Genomic DNA, 17496 nt, shown 5'->3' with positions numbered 1-17496 from the left:
GTTAGCGCGCGGTACTTATACAGCAGTACAGCCGAGAAAACCGAGTTTGTGAGTTCGAGCCTCACCTGGGGAAGAGTAATTTTTCGATTTTGAAACCTTTTCTTCTTGTCGTGCAAAATACAGTTATCTACTTGACACAATCCCCTGTGGCGCAATTGGTTAGCGCGCGGTACTTATACAGCAGTACAGCCGAGAAATGCCGAGTCTGTGAGTTCGAGCCTCACCTGGGGAAGAGTAATTTTTCGATTTTGTAAACTTTTCTTCTTGTCGTTCAAAATACAGTTATCTACTTGATACAATCCCCTGTGGCGCAATTGGTTAGCGCGCGGTAATTATACAGCAGTACAGCCGAGAAATGCCGAGGTTGTGAGTTCGACCCTCACCTGGGGAAGAGTGATTTTTCGATTTTTTAAACTTTTCTTCTTGTCGTGCAAAATACAGTTATCTACTTGAGACAATCCCCTGTGGCGCAATTGGTTAGCGCGCGGTACTTATACAGCAGTACAGCCGAGAAATGCCGAGGTTGTGAGTTCGAGCCTCACCTGTGGAAGAGTGATTTATCGATTTTGTAACCTTTTCTTCTTGTCGTTCAAAATACAGTTATCTACTTGATACAATCCCCTGTGGCGCAATTGGTTAGCGCGCGGTAATTATACAGCAGTACAGCCGAGAAATGCCGAGGTTGTGAGTTCGAGCCTCACCTGGGGAAGAGTGATTTTTCGATTTTGTTAACTTTTCTTCTTGTCGTGCAAAATACAGTTATCTACTTGATACAATCCCCTGTGGCGCAATTGGTTAGCGCGCGGTACTTATACAGCAGTACAGCCGAGAAATGCCGAGGTTGTGAGTTCGAGCCTCACCTGGGGAAGAGTGATTTTTCGATTTTTTAAACTTTTCTTCTTGTCGTGCAAAATACAGTTATCTACTTGATACAATCCGCTGTGGCGCAATTGGTTAGCGCGCGGTACTTATACAGCAGTACAGCCGAGAAATGCCGAGGTTGTGAGTTCGACCCTCACCTGGGGAAGAGTAATTTTTCGATTTTGTAACCTTTTCTTCTTGTCTTGCAAAATACAGTTATCTACTTGACACAATCCCCTGTGGCGCAATTGGTTAGCGCGCGGTACTTATACAGCAGTACAGCCGAGAAATGCCGAGTCTGTGAGTTCGAGCCTCACCTGGGGAAGAGTAATTTTTCGATTTTGTAAACTTTTCTTCTTGTCGTTCAAAATACAGTTATCTACTTGATACAATCCCCTGTGGCACAATTGGTTAGCGCGCGGTACTTATACAGCAGTACAGCCGAGAAATGCCGAGGTTGTGAGTTCGAGCCTCACCTGGGGAAGAGTAATTTTTCGATTTTGTAAACTTTTCTTCTTGTCGTTCAAAATACAGTTATCTACTTGATACAATCCCCTGTGGCGCAATTGGTTAGCGCGCGGTACTTATACAGCAGTACAGCCGAGAAATGCCGTGGTTGTGAGTTCGAGCCTCACCTGGGGAAGAGTAATTTTTCGATTTTGTAAACTTTTCTTCTTGTCGTTCAAAATACAGTTATCTACTTGATACAATCCCCTGTGGCGCAATTGGTTAGCGCGCGGTAATTATACAGCAGTACAGCCGAGAAATGCCGAGGTTGTGAGTTCGACCCTCACCTGGGGAAGAGTAATTTTTCGATTTTGTAACCTTTTCTTCTTGTCTTGCAAAATACAGTTATCTACTTGACACAATCCCCTGTGGCGCAATTGGTTAGCGCGCGGTACTTATACAGCAGTACAGCCGAGAAATGCCGAGTCTGTGAGTTCGAGCCTCACCTGGGGAAGAGTAATTTTTCGATTTTGTAAACTTTTCTTCTTGTCGTTCAAAATACAGTTATCTACTTGATACAATCCCCTGTGGCACAATTGGTTAGCGCGCGGTACTTATACAGCAGTACAGCCGAGAAATGCCGAGGTTGTGAGTTCGAGCCTCACCTGGGGAAGAGTAATTTTTCGATTTTGTAAACTTTTCTTCTTGTCGTTCAAAATACAGTTATCTACTTGATACAATCCCCTGTGGCGCAATTGGTTAGCGCGCGGTACTTATACAGCAGTACAGCCGAGAAATGCCGTGGTTGTGAGTTCGAGCCTCACCTGGGGAAGAGTAATTTTTCGATTTTGTAAACTTTTCTTCTTGTCGTTCAAAATACAGTTATCTACTTGATACAATCCCCTGTGGCGCAATTGGTTAGCGCGCGGTAATTATACAGCAGTACAGCCGAGAAATGCCGAGGTTGTGAGTTCGAGTCTCACCTGTGGAAGAGTGATTTTTCGATTTTGTAAACTTTTCTTCTTGTCGTGCAAAACACAGTTATCTGCTTGATACAATCCCCTGTGGCGCAATTGGTTAGCGCGCGGTACTTATACAGCAGTACAGCCGAGAAAACCGAGTTTGTGAGTTCGAGCCTCACCAGGGGAAGAGTGATTTTTCGATTTTGTAACCTTTTCTTCTTGTCGTGCAAAATACAGTTATCTACTTGATACAATCCCCTGTGGCGCAATTGGTTAACGCGCGGTACTTATACAGCAGTACAGCCGAGAAAAGCCGAGTTTGTGAGTTCGACCCTCACCTGGGGAAGAGTGATTTTTCGATTTTTTAAACTTTTCTTCTTGTCGTGCAAAATACAGTTATCTACTTGACACAATCCCCTGTGGCGCAATTGGTTAGCGCGCGGTACTTATATAGCAGTACAGCCGAGAAATGCCGAGGTTGTGAGTTCGAGTCTCACCTGTGGAAGAGTGATTTTTCGATTTTGTAACCTTTTCTTCTTGTCGTTCAAAATACAGTTATCTACTTGATACAATCCCCTGTGGCGCAATTGGTTAGCGCGCGGTAATTATACAGCAGTACAGCCGAGAAATGCCGAGGTTGTGAGTTCGAGCCTCACCTGGGGAAGAGTGATTTTTCGATTTTGTAAACTTTTCTTCTTGTCGTGCAAAATACAGTTATCTACTTGATACAATCCCCTGTGGCGCAATTGGTTAGCGCGCGGTACTTATACAGCAGTACAGCCGAGAAATGCCGAGGTTGTGAGTTCGAGCCTCACCTGGGGAAGAGTGATTTTTCGATTTTTTAAACTTTTCTTCTTGTCGTGCAAAATACAGTTATCTACTTGATACAATCCCCTGTGGCGCAATTGGTTAGCGCGCGGTACTTATACAGCAGTACAGCCGAGAAATGCCGAGGTTGTGAGTTCGACCCTCACCTGGGGAAGAGTAATTTTTCGATTTTGTAACCTTTTCTTCTTGTCTTGCAAAATACAGTTATCTACTTGACACAATCCCCTGTGGCGCAATTGGTTAGCGCGCGGTACTTATACAGCAGTACAGCCGAGAAATGCCGAGTCTGTGAGTTCGAGCCTCACCTGGGGAAGAATAATTTTTCGATTTTGTAAACTTTTCTTCTTGTCGTTCAAAATACAGTTATCTACTTGATACAATCCCCTGTGGCACAATTGGTTAGCGCGCGGTACTTATACAGCAGTACAGCCGAGAAAACCGAGTTTGTGAGTTCGAGCCTCACCTGGGGAAGAGTGATTTTTCGATTTTGTAACCTTTTCTTCTTGTCGTGCAAAATACAGTTATCTACTTGATACAATCCCCTGTGGCGCAATTGGTTAACGCGCGGTACTTATACAGCAGTACAGCCGAGAAATGCCGAGGTTGTGAGTTCGACCCTCACCTGGGGAAGAGTGATTTTTCGATTTTTTAAACTTTTCTTCTTGTCGTGCAAAATACAGTTATCTACTTGACACAATCCCCTGTGGCGCAATTGGTTAGCGCGCGGTACTTATACAGCAGAACAGCCGAGAAATGCCGAGGTTGTGAGTTCGAGCCTCACCTGTGGAAGAGTGATTTATCGATTTTGTAACCTTTTCTTATTGTCGTTCAAAATACAGTTATCTACTTGATACAATCCCCTGTGGCGCAATTGGTTAGCGCGCGGTAATTATACAGCAGTACAGCCGAGAAATGCCGAGGTTGTGAGTTCGAGCCTCACCTGGGGAAGAGTGATTTTTCGATTTTGTAAACTTTTCATCTTGTCTTTCAAAATACAGTTATCTACTTGATACAATCCCCTGTGGCGCAATTGGTTAGCGCGCGGTAATTATACAGCAGTACAGCCGAGAAATGCCGAGGTTGTGAGTTCGAGTCTCACCTGTGGAAGAGTGATTTTTCGATTTTGTAAACTTTTCTTCTTGTCGTGCAAAACACAGTTATCTGCTTGATACAATCCCCTGTGGCGCAATTGGTTAGCGCGCGGTACTTATACAGCAGTACAGTCGAGAATTGCCGAGGTTGTGAGTTCGAGCCTCACCTGGGGAAAAGTGGCTTTTCGATTTTGTAAACTTTTCTTCTTGTCGTTCAAAATACAGTTATCTACTTGATACAATCCCCTGTGGCGCAATTGGTTAGCGCGCGGTAATTATACAGCAGTACAGCCGAGAAATGCCGAGGTTGTGAGTTCGAGTCTCACCTGTGGAAGAGTGATTTTTCGATTTTGTAAACTTTTCTTCTTGTCGTGCAAAACACAGTTATCTGCTTGATACAATCCCCTGTGGCGCAATTGGTTAGCGCGCGGTACTTATACAGCCGTACAGTCGAGAATTGCCGAGGTTGTGAGTTCGAGCCTCACCTGGGGAAAAGTGGCTTTTCGATTTTTTAACCTTATCTTCTTGTCGTGCAAAAAAAGTTATCTACTTGATACAATCCCCTGTGGCGCAATTGGTTAGCGCGCGGTACTTATACAGCAGTACAGCCGAGAAATGCCGAGGTTGTGAGTTCGAGCCTCACCTGTGGAAGAGTGATTTTTCGATTTTGTAAACTTTTCTTCTTGTCGTGCAAAACACAGTTATCTGCTTAATACAATCCCCTGTGGCGCAATTGGTTAGCGCGCGGTACTTATACAGCAGTACAGTCGAGAATTGCCGAGGTTGTGAGTTCGAGCCTCACCTGGGGAAGAGTGATTTTTCGATTTTGTAAACTTTTCTTCTTGTCGTGCAAAACACAGTTATCTGCTTGGTACAATCCCCTGTGGCGCAATTGGTTAGCGCGCGGTATTTATACAGCAGTACAGCCGAGAAATGCCGAGGTTGTGAGTTCGAGCCTCACCTGGGGAAGAGTGATTTTTCGATTTTGTAACCTTTTCTTCTTGTCGTTCAAAATACAGGTATCTACTTGATACAATCCCCTGTAGCGCAATTGGTTAGCGCGCGGTACTTATACAGCAGTACAGCCGAGAAATGCCGAGGTTGTGAGTTCGACCCTCACCTGGAGAAGAGTAATTTTTCGATTTTGTAACCTTTTCTTCTTGTCTTTCAAAATACAGTTATCTACTTGATACAATCCCCTGTGGCGCAATTGGTTAGCGCGTGGTACTTAAACAGCTGTACAGCCGAGAAATGCCGAGTTTGTGAGTTCGAGCCTCACCTGGGGAAGAGTACCTTTTCGATTTTGTAACCTTTTCTTCTTGTCGTGCAAAATACAGTTATCTACTTGATACACTCCCCTGTGGCGCAATTGGTTAGCGTGCGGTACTTATACAACAGTACAGCCGAGGTATGCCGAGGTTGTGAGTTCGAGCCTCACCTTGGGAAAAGTATCTTTTCGATTTTGTAACCTTTTCTTCTTGTCGTGCAAAATACAGTTACCTACTTGATACAATCCCCTGTGGCGCAATTGGTTAGCGCGCGATGCTTATACAGCAGTACCGCCGAGAAATGCCGAGGTTGAGAGTTCGAGCCTCACCTGGGGAAGAGTAATTTTTCGATTTTGTAACCTTTTTTTCTTGTCGTGCAAAATACAGTTATCTACTTGATACAATCATAGCCGCCTAGATTAAACAAAGCCCGTGCATGGTCGGAAAATCTTTTTTAAAACTGGCATTTTAAGGACGCTAGGGTTGACCGCTTGGTGGCGTGTTATGGACTAGGGACGATTACGCAATAATTTTCTAACGGTGCGGTAGAGGCGTCTGCTACGAGGCTTGGAGGCTGTGTGCCTCGTAAAGTTGTAATAAGTATTTCATTATTATTTAACAGGTAAGAAAATGATTTTAAATGAAAAATACTTTTTTAGAATAGTGTTTCGTTCATTAAATAACTAGTTTAAAGTGCACACTGTGCGGTGTACTTTATTTAGGGTGTTCTATTTTGAACTAAATGCTATATACGTAGGCCTTATCTTGGGCTATTTGTTAGGTCTTTTCCTAAAACTATTATTATTTTTCAGTTAAATTTGTTAAAAAATGGTCTACTGTTTGGTTCCAAGATGTAAGAATAACGATTGGCACAAGAAAACTTCTGATACCAGAAGTTTTCATAGGATTCCCAAGAAAAAAGATAATAGAAATAACTGGCTTTGTGCAATATTTGGTGAGAACTATGAAGTTCAAAGCGAATACCTTGAAAACATTAATAATCAGGGTGCAAGAGTTTGTAGTGATCACTTTAATCAAGCTGATTTCAGCATTTCAAGTTCCAGAAAATCATTACTGGCATTTGCTATTCCTTCAATATTTGTCGAAGACATTGTTGAAGACCAATTAAATGAAACTTTAGTTGATAAAAGTAATCATCAAAGTCATGGAGATTACGCAATAAATAAAACCCCTTTGTCTAATATAATACGCAATCAAAATCAAGAAGGGGTTTTTCACGCTAGTCAAGGAACTCAATATGACTCAAATTCTGTGCTCAATAAAATGTCATCACATAATACAAGGAATCCTTATTTATCTCCTCCTAAGAAGAAAAGGTCACCTGAATAAGTACAAAATGAAAAATTAACATCTATTACTGATAATGAAGCTAGTCAAGAAATCTCAAACTTAGCAGCTACAGTTACTTACATTTTGAACTTTATAAGGACCTCCCTAGTCCCTAATACAATTTATTTTCCTTGAACCTTTATTAATGCCCCCCGAGTTCGTAGTCCATAAGACGCCATCCAACGGCGTACACAAGAACTAAAGCTCGGCTAGGAGTAAGTAAAATATCCCCCCCTCTCTGGGTACCATGCACGGGCTTTGTTTAATCTAGGCGGCTATGATACAATCCCCTGTGGCGCAATTGGTTAGCGCGTGGTACTTATACAGCAGTACAGCCGAGAAAACCGAGTTTGTGAGTTCGAGCCTCACCTGGGGAAGAATGATTTTTCGATTTTGTAAACTTTTCTTCTTGTCGTGCAAAATACAGTTATCTACTTGATACAATCCCCTGTGGCGCAATTGGTTAGCGCGCGGTACTTATACAGCAGTACAGCCGAGAAATGCCGAGGTTGTGAGTTCGAGCCTCACCTGGGGAAGAGTGATTTTTCGATTTTGTAAACTTTTCTTCTTGTCGTGCAAAATACAGTTATCTACTTGATACAATCCCCTGTGGCGCAATTGGTTAGCGCGCGGTACTTATACAGCAGTACAGCCGAGAAAACCGAGTTTGTGAGTTCGAGCCTCACCTGGGGAAGAGTGATTTTTCGATTTTGTAACCTTTTCTTCTTGTCGTGCAAAATACAGTTATCTACTTGATACAATCCCCTGTGGCGCAATTGGTTAGCGCGTGGTATTTATACAGCAGCACAGCCGAGAAATGCCGAGGTTATGAGTTCGAGCCTCACCTGGGGAAGAGTGATTTTTCGATTTTGTAACCTTTTCTTCTTGTCGTGCAAAATACAGTTATCTACTTGATACAATCCCCTGTGGCGCAATTGGTTAGCGCGTGGTACTTATACAGCAGTACAGCCGAGAAAACCGAGTTTGTGAGTTCGAGCCTCACCTGGGGAAGAATGATTTTTCGATTTTGTAAACTTTTCTTCTTGTCGTGCAAAATACAGTTATCTACTTGATACAATCCCCTGTGGCGCAATTGGTTAGCGCGCGGTACTTATACAGCAGTACAGCCGAGAAATGCCGATGTTGTGAGTTCGAGCCTCACCTGGGGAAGAGTGATTTTTCAATTTTGTAAACTTTTCTTCTTGTCGTGCAAAATACAGTTATCTACTTGATTCAATCCTCTGTGGCGCAATTGGTTAGCGCGCGGTACTTATACAGCAGTACAGCCGAGAAATGCCGAGGTTGTGAGTTCGAGCCTCACCTGGGGAAGAGTGATTTTTCGATTTTGTAACCTTTTCTTCTTGTCGTTCAAAATACAGTTATCTACTTGATACAATCCCCTGTGGCACAATTGGTTAGCGCGCGGTACTTATACAGCAGTACAGCCGAGAAAACCGAGTTTGTGAGTTCGAGCCTCACCTGGGGAAGAGTGATTTTTCGATTTTGTAACCTTTTCTTCTTGTCGTGCAAAATACAGTTATCTACTTGATACAATCCCCTGTGGCGCAATTGGTTAACGCGCGGTACTTATACAGCAGTACAGCCGAGAAATGCCGAGGTTGTGAGTTCGACCCTCACCTGGGGAAGAGTGATTTTTCGATTTTTTAAACTTTTCTTCTTGTCGTGCAAAATACAGTTATCTACTTGACACAATCCCCTGTGGCGCACTTGGTTAGCGCGCGGTACTTATACAGCAGTACAGCCGAGAAATGCCGAGGTTGTGAGTTCGAGCCTCACCTGTGGAAGAGTGATTTATCGATTTTGTAACCTTTTCTTATTGTCGTTCAAAATACAGTTATCTACTTGATACAATCCCCTGTGGCGCCATTGGTTAGCGCGCGGTAATTATACAGCAGTACAGCCGAGAAATGCCGAGGTTGTGAGTTCGAGCCTCACCTGGGGAAGAGTGATTTTTCGATTTTGTAAACTTTTCTTCTTGTATTTCAAAATACAGTTATCTACTTGATACAATCCCCTGTGGCGCAATTGGTTAGCGCGCGGTAATTATACAGCAGTACAGCCGAGAAATGCCGAGGTTGTGAGTTCGAGTCTCACCTGTGGAAGAGTGATTTTTCGATTTTGTAAACTTTTCTTCTTGTCGTGCAAAACACAGTTATCTGCTTGATACAATCCCCTGTGGCGCAATTGGTTAGCGCGCGGTACTTATACAGCAGTACAGTCGAGAATTGCCGAGGTTGTGAGTTCGAGCCTCACCTGGGGAAAAGTGGCTTTTCGATTTTGTAAACTTTTCTTCTTGTCGTTCAAAATACAGTTATCTACTTGATACAATCCCCTGTGGCGCAATTGGTTAGCGCGCGGTAATTATACAGCAGTACAGCCGAGAAATGCCGAGGTTGTGAGTTCGAGTCTCACCTGTGGAAGAGTGATTTTTCGATTTTGTAAACTTTTCTTCTTGTCGTGCAAAACACAGTTATCTGCTTGATACAATCCCCTGTGGCGCAATTGGTTAGCGCGCGGTACTTATACAGCAGTACAGTCGAGAATTGCCGAGGTTGTGAGTACGAGCCTCACCTGGGGAAAAGTGGCTTTTCGATTTTTTAACCTTATCTTCTTGTCGTGCAAAAAAAGTTATCTACTTGATACAATCCCCTGTGGCGCAATTGGTTAGCGCGCGGTACTTATACAGCAGTACAGCCGAGAAATGCCGAGGTTGTGAGTTCGAGCCTCACCTGTGGAAGAGTGATTTTTCGATTTTGTAAACTTTTCTTCTTGTCGTGCAAAACACAGTTATCTGCTTAATACAATCCCCTGTGGCGCAATTGGTTAACGCGCGGTACTTATACAGCAGTACAGCCGAGAAATGCCGAGGTTGTGAGTTCGACCCTCACCTGGGGAAGAGTGATTTTTCGATTTTTTAAACTTTTCTTCTTGTCGTGCAAAATACAGTTATCTACTTGATACAATCCCCTGTGGCGCAATTGGTTAGCGCGTGGTATTTATACAGCAGCACAGCCGAGAAATGCCGAGGTTATGAGTTCGAGCCTCACCTGGGGAAGAGTGATTTTTCGATTTTGTAACCTTTTCTTCTTGTCGTGCAAAATACAGTTATCTACTTGATACAATCCCCTGTGGTGCAATTGGTTAGCGCGTGGTACTTATACAGCAGTACAGCCGAGAAAACCGAGTTTGTGAGTTCGAGCCTCACCTGGGGAAGAATGATTTTTCGATTTTGTAAACTTTTCTTCTTGTCGTGCAAAATACAGTTATCTACTTGATACAATCCCCTGTGGCGCAATTGGTTAGCGCGCGGTACTTATACAGCAGTACAGCCGAGAAAACCGAGATTGTGAGTTCGAGCCTCACCTGGGGAAGAGTGATTTTTCGATTTTGTAACCTTTTCTTCTTGTCGTGCAAAATACAGTTATCTACTTGATACAATCCCCTGTGGCGCAATTGGTTAGCGCGTGGTATTTATACAGCAGCACAGCCGAGAAATGCCGAGGTTATGAGTTCGAGCCTCACCTGGGGAAGAGTGATTTTTCGATTTTGTAACCTTTTCTTCTTGTCGCGCAAAATACAGTTATCTACTTGATACAATCCCCTGTGGCGCAATTGGTTAGCGCGTGGTACTTATACAGCAGTACAGCCGTGAAATGCCGAGGTTGTGAGTTCGAGCCTCACCTGGGGAAGAGTGATTTTTCGATTTTGTAACCTTTTCTTCTTGTCGTGCAAAATACAGTTATCTACTTGATACAATCCCCTGTGGCGCAATTGGTTAGCGCGCGGTACTTATACAGCAGTACAGCCGAGAAAACCGAGATTGTGAGTTCGAGCCTCACCTGGGGAAGAGTGATTTTTCGATTTTGTAACCTTTTCTTCTTGTCGTGCAAAATACAGTTATCTACTTGATACAATCCCCTGTGGCGCAATTGGTTAGCGCGTGGTATTTATACAGCAGCACAGCCGAGAAATGCCGAGGTTATGAGTTCGAGCCTCACCTGGGGAAGAGTGATTTTTCGATTTTGTAACCTTTTCTTCTTGTCGTGCAAAATACAGTTATCTACTTGATACAATCCCCTGTGGCGCAATTGGTTAGCGCGCGGTACTTATACAGCAGTACAGCCGAGAAATGCCGAGGTTGTGAGTTCGAGCCTCACCTGGGGAAGAGTGATTTTTCGATTTTGTAAACTTTTCTTCTTGTCGTGCAAAATACAGTTATCTACTTGATACAATCCCCTGTGGCGCAATTGGTTAGCGCGCGGTACTTATACAGCAGTACAGCCGAGAAATGCTGAGGTTGTGAGTTCGAGCCTCACCTGGGGAGGAGTGATTTTTCGATTTTTTAAACTTTTCTTCTTGTCGTGCAAAATACAGTTATCTACTTGATACAATCCCCTGTGGCGCAATTGGTTAGCGCGCGGTACTTATACAGCAGTACAGCCGAGAAAACCGAGTTTGTGAGTTCGAGCCTCACCTGGGGAAGAATGATTTTTCGATTTTGTAAACTTTTCTTCTTGTCGTGCAAAATACAGTTATCTACTTGATACAATCCCCTGTGGTGCAATTGGTTAGCGCGTGGTACTTATACAGCAGTACAGCCGAGAAAACCGAGTTTGTGAGTTCGAGCCTCACCTGGGGAAGAATGATTTTTCGATTTTGTAAACTTTTCTTCTTGTCGTGCAAAATACAGTTATCTACTTGATACAATCCCCTGTGGCGCAATTGGTTAGCGCGCGGTACTTATACAGCAGTACAGCCGAGAAATGCCGAGGTTGTGAGTTCGAGCCTCACCTGGGGAAGAGTGATTTTTCGATTTTGTAAACTTTTCTTCTTGTCGTTCAAAATACAGTTATCTACTTTATACAATCCCCTGTGGCGCAATTGGTTAGCGCGCGGTACTTATACAGCAGTACAGCCGAGAAAACCGAGTTTGTGAGTTCGAGCCTCACCTGGGGAAGAGTGATTTTTCGATTTTGTAACCTTTTCTTCTTGTCGTGCAAAATACAGTTATCTACTTGATACAATCCCCTGTGGCGCAATTGGTTAACGCGCGGTACTTATACAGCAGTACAGCCGAGAAATGCCGAGGTTGTGAGTTCGACCCTCACCTGGGGAAGAGTGATTTTTCGATTTTTTAAACTTTTCTTCTTGTCGTGCAAAATACAGTTATCTACTTGATACAATCCCCTGTGGCGCAATTGGTTAGCGCGTGGTATTTATACAGCAGCACAGCCGAGAAATGCCGAGGTTATGAGTTCGAGCCTCACCTGGGGAAGAGTGATTTTTCGATTTTGTAACCTTTTCTTCTTGTCGTGCAAAATACAGTTATCTACTTGATACAATCCCCTGTGGTGCAATTGGTTAGCGCGTGGTACTTATACAGCAGTACAGCCGAGAAAACCGAGTTTGTGAGTTCGAGCCTCACCTGGGGAAGAGTGATTTTTCGATTTTGTAAACTTTTCTTCTTGTCGTGCAAAATACAGTTATCTACTTGACACAATCCCCTGTGGCGCAATTGGTTAGCGCGCGGTACTTATACAGCAGTACAGCCGAGAAATGCCGAGGTTGTGAGTTCGAGCCTCAGCTGTGGAGGAGTGATTTTTCGATTTTGTAACCTTTTCTTCTTGTCGTTCAAAATACAGTTATCTACTTGATACAATCCCCTGTGGCGCAATTGGTTAGCGCGCGGCAATTATACAGCAGTACAGCCGAGAAATGCCGAGGTTGTGAGTTCGAGCCTCACCTGGGGAAGAGTGATTTTTCGATTTTGTAAACTTTTCTTCTTGTCGTGCAAAATACAGTTATCTACTTGATACAATCCCCTGTGGCGCAATTGGTTAGCGCGCGGTACTTATACAGCAGTACAGCCGAGAAATGCCGAGGTTGTGAGTTCGAGCCTCACCTGGGGAAGAGTGATTTTTCGATTTTTTAAACTTTTCTTCTTGTCGTGCAAAATACAGTTATCTACTTGATACAATCCCCTGTGGCGCAATTGGTTAGCGCGCGGTACTTATACAGCAGTACAGCCGAGAAATGCCGAAGTTGTGAGTTCGACCCTCACCTGGGGAAGAGTAATTTTTCGATTTTGTAACCTTTTCTTCTTGTCTTGCAAAATACAGTTACCTACTTGACACAATCCCCTGTGGCGCAATTGGTTAGCGCGCGGTACTTATACAGCAGTACAGCCGAGAAATGCCGAGTCTGTGAGTTCGAGCCTCACCTGGGGAAGAGTGATTTTTCGATTTTGTAACCTTTTCTTCTTGTCGTGCAAAATACAGTTATCTACTTGATACAATCCCATGTGGCGCAATTGGTTAACGCGCGGTACTTATACAGCAGTACAGCCGAGAAATGCCGAGGTTGTGAGTTCGACCCTCACCTGGGGAAGAGTGATTTTTCGATTTTTTAAACTTTTCTTCTTGTCGTGCAAAATACAGTTATCTACTTGATACAATCCCCTGTGGCGCAATTGGTTAGCGCGCGGTACTTATACAGCAGTACAGCCGAGAAAACCGAGTTTGTGAGTTCGAGCCTCACCTGGGGAAGAGTGATTTTTCGATTTTGTAACCTTTTCTTCTTGTCGTGCAAAATACAGTTATCTACTTGATACAATCCCCTTTGGCGCAATTGGTTAGCGCGTGGTATTTATTCAGCAGCACAGCCGAGAAATGCCGAGGTTATGAGTTCGAGCCTCACCTGGGGAAGAGTGATTTTTCGATTTTGTAACCTTTTCTTCTTGTCGTTCAAAATACAGTTATCTACTTGATACAATCCCCTGTGGCGCAATTGGTTAGTGCGCGTTACTTATACAGCAGTACAGCCCGGAAATGCCGAGGTTGTGAGTTCGAGCCTCACCTGGGGAAGAGTGATTTTTCGATTTTGTAAACTTTTCTTCTTGTCGTGCAAAATACAGTTATCTACTTGATACAATCCCCTGTGGCGCAATTGGTTAGCGCGCGGTACTTATACAGCAGTACAGCCGAGAAATGCTGAGGTTGTGAGTTCGAGCCTCACCTGGGGAAGAGTGATTTTTCGATTTTTTAAACTTTTCTTCTTGTCGTGCAAAATACAGTTATCTACTTGATACAATCCCCTGTGGCGCAATTGGTTAGCGCGCGGTACTTATACAGCAGTACAGCCGAGAAATGCCGAGGTTGTGAGTTCGACCCTCACCTGGGGAAGAGTAATTTTTCGATTTTGTAACCTTTTCTTCTTGTCTTGCAAAATACAGTTATCTACTTGACACAATCCCCTGTAGCGCAATTGGTTAGCGCGCGGTACTTATACAGCAGTGCAGCCGAGAAATGCCGAGTCTGTGAGTTCGAGCCTCACCTGGGGAAGAGTAATTTTTCGATTTTGTAAACTTTTTTTCTTGTCGTTCAAAATACAGTTATCTACTTTATACAATCCCCTGTGGCGCAATTGGTTAGCGCGCGGTACTTATACAGCAGTACAGCCGAGAAATGCCGAGGTTGTGAGTTCGAGCCTCACCTGGGGAAGAGTAATTTTTCGATTTTGTAAACTTTTCTTCTTGTCGTTCAAAATACAGTTATCTACTTGATACAATCCCCTGTGGCGCAATTGGTTAGCGCGCGGTACTTATACAGCAGTACAGCCGAGAAATGCCGTGGTTGTGAGGTCGAGCCTCACCTGGGGGAGAGTAATTTTTCGATTTTGTAAACTTTTCTTCTTGTCGTTCAAAATACAGTTATCTACTTGATACAATCCCCTGTGGCGCAATTGGTTAGCGCGCGGTAATTATACAGCAGTACAGCCGAGAAATGCCGAGGTTGTGAGTTCGAGCCTCACCTGTTGAAGAGTGATTTTTCGATTTTGTAAACTTTTCTTCTTGTCGTGCAAAACACAGTTATCTGCTTGATACAATCCCCTGTGGCGCAATTGGTTAGCGTGCGGTACTTATACAGCAGTACAGTCGAGAATTGCCGAGGTTGTGAGTTCGAGCCTCACCTGGGGAAAAGTGGCTTTTCGATTTTTTAACCTTATCTTCTTGTCGTGCAAAAAAAAGTTATCTACTTGATACAATCCCCTGTGGCGCAATTGGTTAGCGCGCGGTACTTATACAGCAGTACAGCCGAGAAATGCGGAGGTTGTGAGTTCGAGCCTCACCTGGGGAAGAGTAATTTTTCGATTTTGTAAACTTTTCTTCTTGTCGTTAAAAATACAGTTATCTACTTGATACAATCCCCTGTGGTGCAATTGGTTAGCGCGCGGTACTTATACAGCAGTACAGCCGAGAAATGCCGTGGTTGTGAGGTCGAGCCTCACCTGGGGGAGAGTAATTTTTCGATTTTGTAAACTTTTCTTCTTGTCGTTCAAAATACAGTTATCTACTTGATACAATCCCCTGTGGCGCAATTGGTTAGCGCGCGGTACTTAAACAGCAGTACAGCCGAGAAATGCCGAGGTTGTGAGTTCGAGCCTCACCTGGGGAAGAGTGATTTTTCGAATTTGTAAAATTTTCTTCTTGTCGTGCAAAACACAGTTATCTGCTTGATACAATCCCCTGTGGCGCAATTGGTTAGCGCGCGGTATTTATACAGCAGTACAGCCGAGAAATGCCGAGGTTGTGAGTTCGAGCCTCACCTGGGGAAGAGTGATTTTTCGATTTTGTAACCTTTTCTTCTTGTCGTTCAAAATACAGTTATCTACTTGATACAATCCCCTGTGGCGCAATTGGTTAGCGCGCGGTACTTATACAGCAGTACAGCCGAGAAATGCCGAGGTTGTGAGTTCGACCCTCACCTGGGGAAAAGTACCTTTTCGATTTTGTAACCTTTTCTTCTTGTCGTGCAAAATACAGTTATCTACTTGATACAATCCCCTGTGGCGCAATTGGTTAGCGCGCGGTACTTATACAACAGTACAGTCGAGAAATGCCAAGGTTGTGAGTTCGAGCCTCACCTGGGGAAGAGTGATTTTTCGATTTTGTAACCTTTTCTTCTTGTCGTTCAAAATTTAGTTATCTACTTGATACAATCCCCTGTGGCGCAATTGGTTAGCGCGCGGTACTTATACAGCAGTACAGCCGAGAAATGGCGAGGTTGTGAGTTCGAGCCTCACCTGGGGAAGAGTGATTTTTCGATTTTGTAAACTTTTCTTCTTGTCGTGCAAAATACAGTTATCTACTTGATACAATCCCCTGTGGCGCAATTGGTTAGCGCGCGGTACTTATACAGCAGTACAGCCGAGAAATGCCGAGTCTGTGAGTTCGAGCCTCACCTGGTGAAAAGTACCTTTTCGATTTTGTAACCTTTTCTTCTTGTCGTGCAAAATACAGTTATCTACATGATACAATCCCCTGTGGCGCAATTGGTTAGCACGCGGTACTTATACAGCAGTACAGCCGAGAAATGCCGAGGTTGTGAGTTCGACCCTCACCTGGGGAAAAGTACCTTTTCGATTTTGTAACCTTTTCTTCTTGTCGTTCAAAATACAGTTATCTACTTTATACAATCCCCTGTGGCGCAATTGGTTAGCGCGCGGTACTTATACAGCAGTACAGCCGAGAAAACCGAGTTTGTGAGTTCGAGCCTAACCTGGGGAAAAGTACCTTTTCGATTTTGTAACCTTTTCTTCTTGTCGTGCAAAATACAGTTATCTACTTGATACAATCCCCTGTGGCGCAATTGGTTAGCGCGCGGTATTTATACAGCAGCACAGCCGAGAAATGCCGAGGTTGTGAGTTCGAGCCTCACCTGGGGAAGAGTGATTTTTCGATTTTGTAACCTTTTCTTCTTGTCGTTCAAAATACAGTTATCTACTTGATACAATCCCCTGTGGCGCAATTGGTTAGCGCGCGGTACTTATACAGCAGTACAGCCGAGAAATGCCGAGGTTGTGAGTTCGAGCCTCACCTGGGGAAGAGTGATTTTTCGATTTTTTAAACTTTTCTTCTTGTCGTGCAAAATACAGTTATCTACATGACACAATCCCCTGTGGCGCAATTGGTTAGCGCGCGGTACTTATACAGCAGTGCAGCCGAGAAATGCCGAGTCTGTGAGTTCGAGCCTCACCTGGGGAAGAGTAAATTTTCGATTTTGTAAACTTTTCTTCTTGTCGTTCAAAATACAGTTATCTACTTTATACAATCCCCTGTGGCGCAATTGGTTAGCGCGCGGTACTTATACAGCAGTACAGCCGAGAAATGCCGTGGTTGTGAGTTCGACCCTCACCTGGGGAAAAGTACCTTTTCGATTTTGTAACCTTTTCTTCTTGTCGTGCAAAATACAGTTATCTACTTGATACAATCCCCTGTGGCGCAATTGGTTAGCGCGCGGTACTTATACAACAGTACAGTCGAGAAATGCCAAGGTTGTGAGTTCGAGCCTCACCTGGGGAAGAGTGATTTTTCGATTTTGTAACCTTTTCTTCTTGTCGTTCAAAATACAGTTATCTACTTGATACAATCCCCTGTGGCGCAATTGGTTAGCGCGCGGTACTTATACAGCAGTACAGCCGAGAAATGGCGAGGTTGTGAGTTCGAGCCTCACCTGGGGGAGAGTGATTTTTCGATTTTGTAAACTTTTCTTCTTGTCGTGCAAAATACAGTTATCTACTTGATACATCCCCCTGTGGCGCAATTGGTTAGCGCGCGGTACTTATACAGCAGTACAGCCGAGAAATGCCGAGTCTGTGAGTTCGAGCTTC

General features: G+C 43.9%; 51 non-coding genes across 51 annotated transcripts; all 51 read left to right on the top strand.

Annotated features, from left to right (window-relative positions):
• Positions 1 to 140: 140 nt before the first annotated feature.
• On the top strand, positions 141 to 232 carry TRNAI-UAU (transfer RNA isoleucine (anticodon UAU)). The gene is given in 2 exon segments: positions 141 to 178; positions 197 to 232. It is a non-coding gene; the product is annotated as a tRNA-Ile (tRNA).
• A 226-nt stretch (positions 233 to 458) lies between these two features.
• Positions 459 to 550, top strand: TRNAI-UAU (transfer RNA isoleucine (anticodon UAU)). The gene is given in 2 exon segments: positions 459 to 496; positions 515 to 550. It is a non-coding gene; the product is annotated as a tRNA-Ile (tRNA).
• A 226-nt stretch (positions 551 to 776) lies between these two features.
• On the top strand, positions 777 to 868 carry TRNAI-UAU (transfer RNA isoleucine (anticodon UAU)). Its single transcript is given in 2 exon segments — positions 777 to 814; positions 833 to 868. It is a non-coding gene; the product is annotated as a tRNA-Ile (tRNA).
• Positions 869 to 1094: 226 nt separating this feature from the next.
• Positions 1095 to 1186, top strand: TRNAI-UAU (transfer RNA isoleucine (anticodon UAU)). Its single transcript is given in 2 exon segments — positions 1095 to 1132; positions 1151 to 1186. It is a non-coding gene; the product is annotated as a tRNA-Ile (tRNA).
• Positions 1187 to 1253: 67 nt separating this feature from the next.
• Positions 1254 to 1345, top strand: TRNAI-UAU (transfer RNA isoleucine (anticodon UAU)). The gene is given in 2 exon segments: positions 1254 to 1291; positions 1310 to 1345. It is a non-coding gene; the product is annotated as a tRNA-Ile (tRNA).
• A 67-nt stretch (positions 1346 to 1412) lies between these two features.
• On the top strand, positions 1413 to 1504 carry TRNAI-UAU (transfer RNA isoleucine (anticodon UAU)). Its single transcript is given in 2 exon segments — positions 1413 to 1450; positions 1469 to 1504. It is a non-coding gene; the product is annotated as a tRNA-Ile (tRNA).
• Positions 1505 to 1730: 226 nt separating this feature from the next.
• TRNAI-UAU (transfer RNA isoleucine (anticodon UAU)) lies at positions 1731 to 1822 on the top strand. Its single transcript is given in 2 exon segments — positions 1731 to 1768; positions 1787 to 1822. It is a non-coding gene; the product is annotated as a tRNA-Ile (tRNA).
• Positions 1823 to 1889: 67 nt separating this feature from the next.
• On the top strand, positions 1890 to 1981 carry TRNAI-UAU (transfer RNA isoleucine (anticodon UAU)). The gene is given in 2 exon segments: positions 1890 to 1927; positions 1946 to 1981. It is a non-coding gene; the product is annotated as a tRNA-Ile (tRNA).
• Positions 1982 to 2048: 67 nt separating this feature from the next.
• TRNAI-UAU (transfer RNA isoleucine (anticodon UAU)) lies at positions 2049 to 2140 on the top strand. Its single transcript is given in 2 exon segments — positions 2049 to 2086; positions 2105 to 2140. It is a non-coding gene; the product is annotated as a tRNA-Ile (tRNA).
• A 543-nt stretch (positions 2141 to 2683) lies between these two features.
• On the top strand, positions 2684 to 2775 carry TRNAI-UAU (transfer RNA isoleucine (anticodon UAU)). The gene is given in 2 exon segments: positions 2684 to 2721; positions 2740 to 2775. It is a non-coding gene; the product is annotated as a tRNA-Ile (tRNA).
• A 226-nt stretch (positions 2776 to 3001) lies between these two features.
• Positions 3002 to 3093, top strand: TRNAI-UAU (transfer RNA isoleucine (anticodon UAU)). The gene is given in 2 exon segments: positions 3002 to 3039; positions 3058 to 3093. It is a non-coding gene; the product is annotated as a tRNA-Ile (tRNA).
• Positions 3094 to 3160: 67 nt separating this feature from the next.
• TRNAI-UAU (transfer RNA isoleucine (anticodon UAU)) lies at positions 3161 to 3252 on the top strand. Its single transcript is given in 2 exon segments — positions 3161 to 3198; positions 3217 to 3252. It is a non-coding gene; the product is annotated as a tRNA-Ile (tRNA).
• Positions 3253 to 3319: 67 nt separating this feature from the next.
• On the top strand, positions 3320 to 3411 carry TRNAI-UAU (transfer RNA isoleucine (anticodon UAU)). The gene is given in 2 exon segments: positions 3320 to 3357; positions 3376 to 3411. It is a non-coding gene; the product is annotated as a tRNA-Ile (tRNA).
• Positions 3412 to 3636: 225 nt separating this feature from the next.
• TRNAI-UAU (transfer RNA isoleucine (anticodon UAU)) lies at positions 3637 to 3728 on the top strand. The gene is given in 2 exon segments: positions 3637 to 3674; positions 3693 to 3728. It is a non-coding gene; the product is annotated as a tRNA-Ile (tRNA).
• A 67-nt stretch (positions 3729 to 3795) lies between these two features.
• TRNAI-UAU (transfer RNA isoleucine (anticodon UAU)) lies at positions 3796 to 3887 on the top strand. The gene is given in 2 exon segments: positions 3796 to 3833; positions 3852 to 3887. It is a non-coding gene; the product is annotated as a tRNA-Ile (tRNA).
• A 385-nt stretch (positions 3888 to 4272) lies between these two features.
• TRNAI-UAU (transfer RNA isoleucine (anticodon UAU)) lies at positions 4273 to 4364 on the top strand. Its single transcript is given in 2 exon segments — positions 4273 to 4310; positions 4329 to 4364. It is a non-coding gene; the product is annotated as a tRNA-Ile (tRNA).
• Positions 4365 to 4590: 226 nt separating this feature from the next.
• TRNAI-UAU (transfer RNA isoleucine (anticodon UAU)) lies at positions 4591 to 4682 on the top strand. The gene is given in 2 exon segments: positions 4591 to 4628; positions 4647 to 4682. It is a non-coding gene; the product is annotated as a tRNA-Ile (tRNA).
• A 66-nt stretch (positions 4683 to 4748) lies between these two features.
• TRNAI-UAU (transfer RNA isoleucine (anticodon UAU)) lies at positions 4749 to 4840 on the top strand. Its single transcript is given in 2 exon segments — positions 4749 to 4786; positions 4805 to 4840. It is a non-coding gene; the product is annotated as a tRNA-Ile (tRNA).
• A 67-nt stretch (positions 4841 to 4907) lies between these two features.
• Positions 4908 to 4999, top strand: TRNAI-UAU (transfer RNA isoleucine (anticodon UAU)). The gene is given in 2 exon segments: positions 4908 to 4945; positions 4964 to 4999. It is a non-coding gene; the product is annotated as a tRNA-Ile (tRNA).
• A 67-nt stretch (positions 5000 to 5066) lies between these two features.
• TRNAI-UAU (transfer RNA isoleucine (anticodon UAU)) lies at positions 5067 to 5158 on the top strand. The gene is given in 2 exon segments: positions 5067 to 5104; positions 5123 to 5158. It is a non-coding gene; the product is annotated as a tRNA-Ile (tRNA).
• A 2093-nt stretch (positions 5159 to 7251) lies between these two features.
• TRNAI-UAU (transfer RNA isoleucine (anticodon UAU)) lies at positions 7252 to 7343 on the top strand. The gene is given in 2 exon segments: positions 7252 to 7289; positions 7308 to 7343. It is a non-coding gene; the product is annotated as a tRNA-Ile (tRNA).
• A 542-nt stretch (positions 7344 to 7885) lies between these two features.
• On the top strand, positions 7886 to 7977 carry TRNAI-UAU (transfer RNA isoleucine (anticodon UAU)). Its single transcript is given in 2 exon segments — positions 7886 to 7923; positions 7942 to 7977. It is a non-coding gene; the product is annotated as a tRNA-Ile (tRNA).
• A 67-nt stretch (positions 7978 to 8044) lies between these two features.
• On the top strand, positions 8045 to 8136 carry TRNAI-UAU (transfer RNA isoleucine (anticodon UAU)). Its single transcript is given in 2 exon segments — positions 8045 to 8082; positions 8101 to 8136. It is a non-coding gene; the product is annotated as a tRNA-Ile (tRNA).
• Positions 8137 to 8361: 225 nt separating this feature from the next.
• Positions 8362 to 8453, top strand: TRNAI-UAU (transfer RNA isoleucine (anticodon UAU)). Its single transcript is given in 2 exon segments — positions 8362 to 8399; positions 8418 to 8453. It is a non-coding gene; the product is annotated as a tRNA-Ile (tRNA).
• Positions 8454 to 8997: 544 nt separating this feature from the next.
• On the top strand, positions 8998 to 9089 carry TRNAI-UAU (transfer RNA isoleucine (anticodon UAU)). Its single transcript is given in 2 exon segments — positions 8998 to 9035; positions 9054 to 9089. It is a non-coding gene; the product is annotated as a tRNA-Ile (tRNA).
• Positions 9090 to 9473: 384 nt separating this feature from the next.
• On the top strand, positions 9474 to 9565 carry TRNAI-UAU (transfer RNA isoleucine (anticodon UAU)). Its single transcript is given in 2 exon segments — positions 9474 to 9511; positions 9530 to 9565. It is a non-coding gene; the product is annotated as a tRNA-Ile (tRNA).
• A 67-nt stretch (positions 9566 to 9632) lies between these two features.
• TRNAI-UAU (transfer RNA isoleucine (anticodon UAU)) lies at positions 9633 to 9724 on the top strand. The gene is given in 2 exon segments: positions 9633 to 9670; positions 9689 to 9724. It is a non-coding gene; the product is annotated as a tRNA-Ile (tRNA).
• A 701-nt stretch (positions 9725 to 10425) lies between these two features.
• Positions 10426 to 10517, top strand: TRNAI-UAU (transfer RNA isoleucine (anticodon UAU)). The gene is given in 2 exon segments: positions 10426 to 10463; positions 10482 to 10517. It is a non-coding gene; the product is annotated as a tRNA-Ile (tRNA).
• Positions 10518 to 10901: 384 nt separating this feature from the next.
• On the top strand, positions 10902 to 10993 carry TRNAI-UAU (transfer RNA isoleucine (anticodon UAU)). Its single transcript is given in 2 exon segments — positions 10902 to 10939; positions 10958 to 10993. It is a non-coding gene; the product is annotated as a tRNA-Ile (tRNA).
• Positions 10994 to 11060: 67 nt separating this feature from the next.
• On the top strand, positions 11061 to 11152 carry TRNAI-UAU (transfer RNA isoleucine (anticodon UAU)). The gene is given in 2 exon segments: positions 11061 to 11098; positions 11117 to 11152. It is a non-coding gene; the product is annotated as a tRNA-Ile (tRNA).
• A 383-nt stretch (positions 11153 to 11535) lies between these two features.
• On the top strand, positions 11536 to 11627 carry TRNAI-UAU (transfer RNA isoleucine (anticodon UAU)). The gene is given in 2 exon segments: positions 11536 to 11573; positions 11592 to 11627. It is a non-coding gene; the product is annotated as a tRNA-Ile (tRNA).
• Positions 11628 to 11852: 225 nt separating this feature from the next.
• On the top strand, positions 11853 to 11944 carry TRNAI-UAU (transfer RNA isoleucine (anticodon UAU)). Its single transcript is given in 2 exon segments — positions 11853 to 11890; positions 11909 to 11944. It is a non-coding gene; the product is annotated as a tRNA-Ile (tRNA).
• A 543-nt stretch (positions 11945 to 12487) lies between these two features.
• Positions 12488 to 12579, top strand: TRNAI-UAU (transfer RNA isoleucine (anticodon UAU)). Its single transcript is given in 2 exon segments — positions 12488 to 12525; positions 12544 to 12579. It is a non-coding gene; the product is annotated as a tRNA-Ile (tRNA).
• Positions 12580 to 12646: 67 nt separating this feature from the next.
• Positions 12647 to 12738, top strand: TRNAI-UAU (transfer RNA isoleucine (anticodon UAU)). Its single transcript is given in 2 exon segments — positions 12647 to 12684; positions 12703 to 12738. It is a non-coding gene; the product is annotated as a tRNA-Ile (tRNA).
• A 67-nt stretch (positions 12739 to 12805) lies between these two features.
• Positions 12806 to 12897, top strand: TRNAI-UAU (transfer RNA isoleucine (anticodon UAU)). The gene is given in 2 exon segments: positions 12806 to 12843; positions 12862 to 12897. It is a non-coding gene; the product is annotated as a tRNA-Ile (tRNA).
• Positions 12898 to 12964: 67 nt separating this feature from the next.
• Positions 12965 to 13056, top strand: TRNAI-UAU (transfer RNA isoleucine (anticodon UAU)). The gene is given in 2 exon segments: positions 12965 to 13002; positions 13021 to 13056. It is a non-coding gene; the product is annotated as a tRNA-Ile (tRNA).
• Positions 13057 to 13758: 702 nt separating this feature from the next.
• On the top strand, positions 13759 to 13850 carry TRNAI-UAU (transfer RNA isoleucine (anticodon UAU)). Its single transcript is given in 2 exon segments — positions 13759 to 13796; positions 13815 to 13850. It is a non-coding gene; the product is annotated as a tRNA-Ile (tRNA).
• A 67-nt stretch (positions 13851 to 13917) lies between these two features.
• TRNAI-UAU (transfer RNA isoleucine (anticodon UAU)) lies at positions 13918 to 14009 on the top strand. Its single transcript is given in 2 exon segments — positions 13918 to 13955; positions 13974 to 14009. It is a non-coding gene; the product is annotated as a tRNA-Ile (tRNA).
• Positions 14010 to 14076: 67 nt separating this feature from the next.
• On the top strand, positions 14077 to 14168 carry TRNAI-UAU (transfer RNA isoleucine (anticodon UAU)). Its single transcript is given in 2 exon segments — positions 14077 to 14114; positions 14133 to 14168. It is a non-coding gene; the product is annotated as a tRNA-Ile (tRNA).
• Positions 14169 to 14235: 67 nt separating this feature from the next.
• On the top strand, positions 14236 to 14327 carry TRNAI-UAU (transfer RNA isoleucine (anticodon UAU)). The gene is given in 2 exon segments: positions 14236 to 14273; positions 14292 to 14327. It is a non-coding gene; the product is annotated as a tRNA-Ile (tRNA).
• Positions 14328 to 14712: 385 nt separating this feature from the next.
• On the top strand, positions 14713 to 14804 carry TRNAI-UAU (transfer RNA isoleucine (anticodon UAU)). Its single transcript is given in 2 exon segments — positions 14713 to 14750; positions 14769 to 14804. It is a non-coding gene; the product is annotated as a tRNA-Ile (tRNA).
• Positions 14805 to 15189: 385 nt separating this feature from the next.
• On the top strand, positions 15190 to 15281 carry TRNAL-UAA (transfer RNA leucine (anticodon UAA)). Its single transcript is given in 2 exon segments — positions 15190 to 15227; positions 15246 to 15281. It is a non-coding gene; the product is annotated as a tRNA-Leu (tRNA).
• A 67-nt stretch (positions 15282 to 15348) lies between these two features.
• Positions 15349 to 15440, top strand: TRNAI-UAU (transfer RNA isoleucine (anticodon UAU)). Its single transcript is given in 2 exon segments — positions 15349 to 15386; positions 15405 to 15440. It is a non-coding gene; the product is annotated as a tRNA-Ile (tRNA).
• Positions 15441 to 15507: 67 nt separating this feature from the next.
• On the top strand, positions 15508 to 15599 carry TRNAI-UAU (transfer RNA isoleucine (anticodon UAU)). Its single transcript is given in 2 exon segments — positions 15508 to 15545; positions 15564 to 15599. It is a non-coding gene; the product is annotated as a tRNA-Ile (tRNA).
• Positions 15600 to 15666: 67 nt separating this feature from the next.
• Positions 15667 to 15758, top strand: TRNAI-UAU (transfer RNA isoleucine (anticodon UAU)). Its single transcript is given in 2 exon segments — positions 15667 to 15704; positions 15723 to 15758. It is a non-coding gene; the product is annotated as a tRNA-Ile (tRNA).
• Positions 15759 to 15825: 67 nt separating this feature from the next.
• Positions 15826 to 15917, top strand: TRNAI-UAU (transfer RNA isoleucine (anticodon UAU)). Its single transcript is given in 2 exon segments — positions 15826 to 15863; positions 15882 to 15917. It is a non-coding gene; the product is annotated as a tRNA-Ile (tRNA).
• Positions 15918 to 16460: 543 nt separating this feature from the next.
• On the top strand, positions 16461 to 16552 carry TRNAI-UAU (transfer RNA isoleucine (anticodon UAU)). Its single transcript is given in 2 exon segments — positions 16461 to 16498; positions 16517 to 16552. It is a non-coding gene; the product is annotated as a tRNA-Ile (tRNA).
• Positions 16553 to 16619: 67 nt separating this feature from the next.
• TRNAI-UAU (transfer RNA isoleucine (anticodon UAU)) lies at positions 16620 to 16711 on the top strand. The gene is given in 2 exon segments: positions 16620 to 16657; positions 16676 to 16711. It is a non-coding gene; the product is annotated as a tRNA-Ile (tRNA).
• Positions 16712 to 16778: 67 nt separating this feature from the next.
• TRNAI-UAU (transfer RNA isoleucine (anticodon UAU)) lies at positions 16779 to 16870 on the top strand. The gene is given in 2 exon segments: positions 16779 to 16816; positions 16835 to 16870. It is a non-coding gene; the product is annotated as a tRNA-Ile (tRNA).
• A 67-nt stretch (positions 16871 to 16937) lies between these two features.
• TRNAI-UAU (transfer RNA isoleucine (anticodon UAU)) lies at positions 16938 to 17029 on the top strand. Its single transcript is given in 2 exon segments — positions 16938 to 16975; positions 16994 to 17029. It is a non-coding gene; the product is annotated as a tRNA-Ile (tRNA).
• A 67-nt stretch (positions 17030 to 17096) lies between these two features.
• TRNAI-UAU (transfer RNA isoleucine (anticodon UAU)) lies at positions 17097 to 17188 on the top strand. The gene is given in 2 exon segments: positions 17097 to 17134; positions 17153 to 17188. It is a non-coding gene; the product is annotated as a tRNA-Ile (tRNA).
• Positions 17189 to 17496: the final 308 nt, after the last annotated feature.

The sequence above is a fragment of the Leiobunum rupestre genome, chromosome 1, assembly GCF_980474605.1.
Source record: "Leiobunum rupestre chromosome 1, qqLeiRupe1.1.hap1, whole genome shotgun sequence".
Classification (NCBI taxonomy): domain Eukaryota; kingdom Metazoa; phylum Arthropoda; class Arachnida; order Opiliones; family Sclerosomatidae; genus Leiobunum; species Leiobunum rupestre.
The sequence above is the reverse complement of the archived record's forward strand: the minus strand, read 5'-3'. Positions and strand labels throughout refer to the sequence as shown.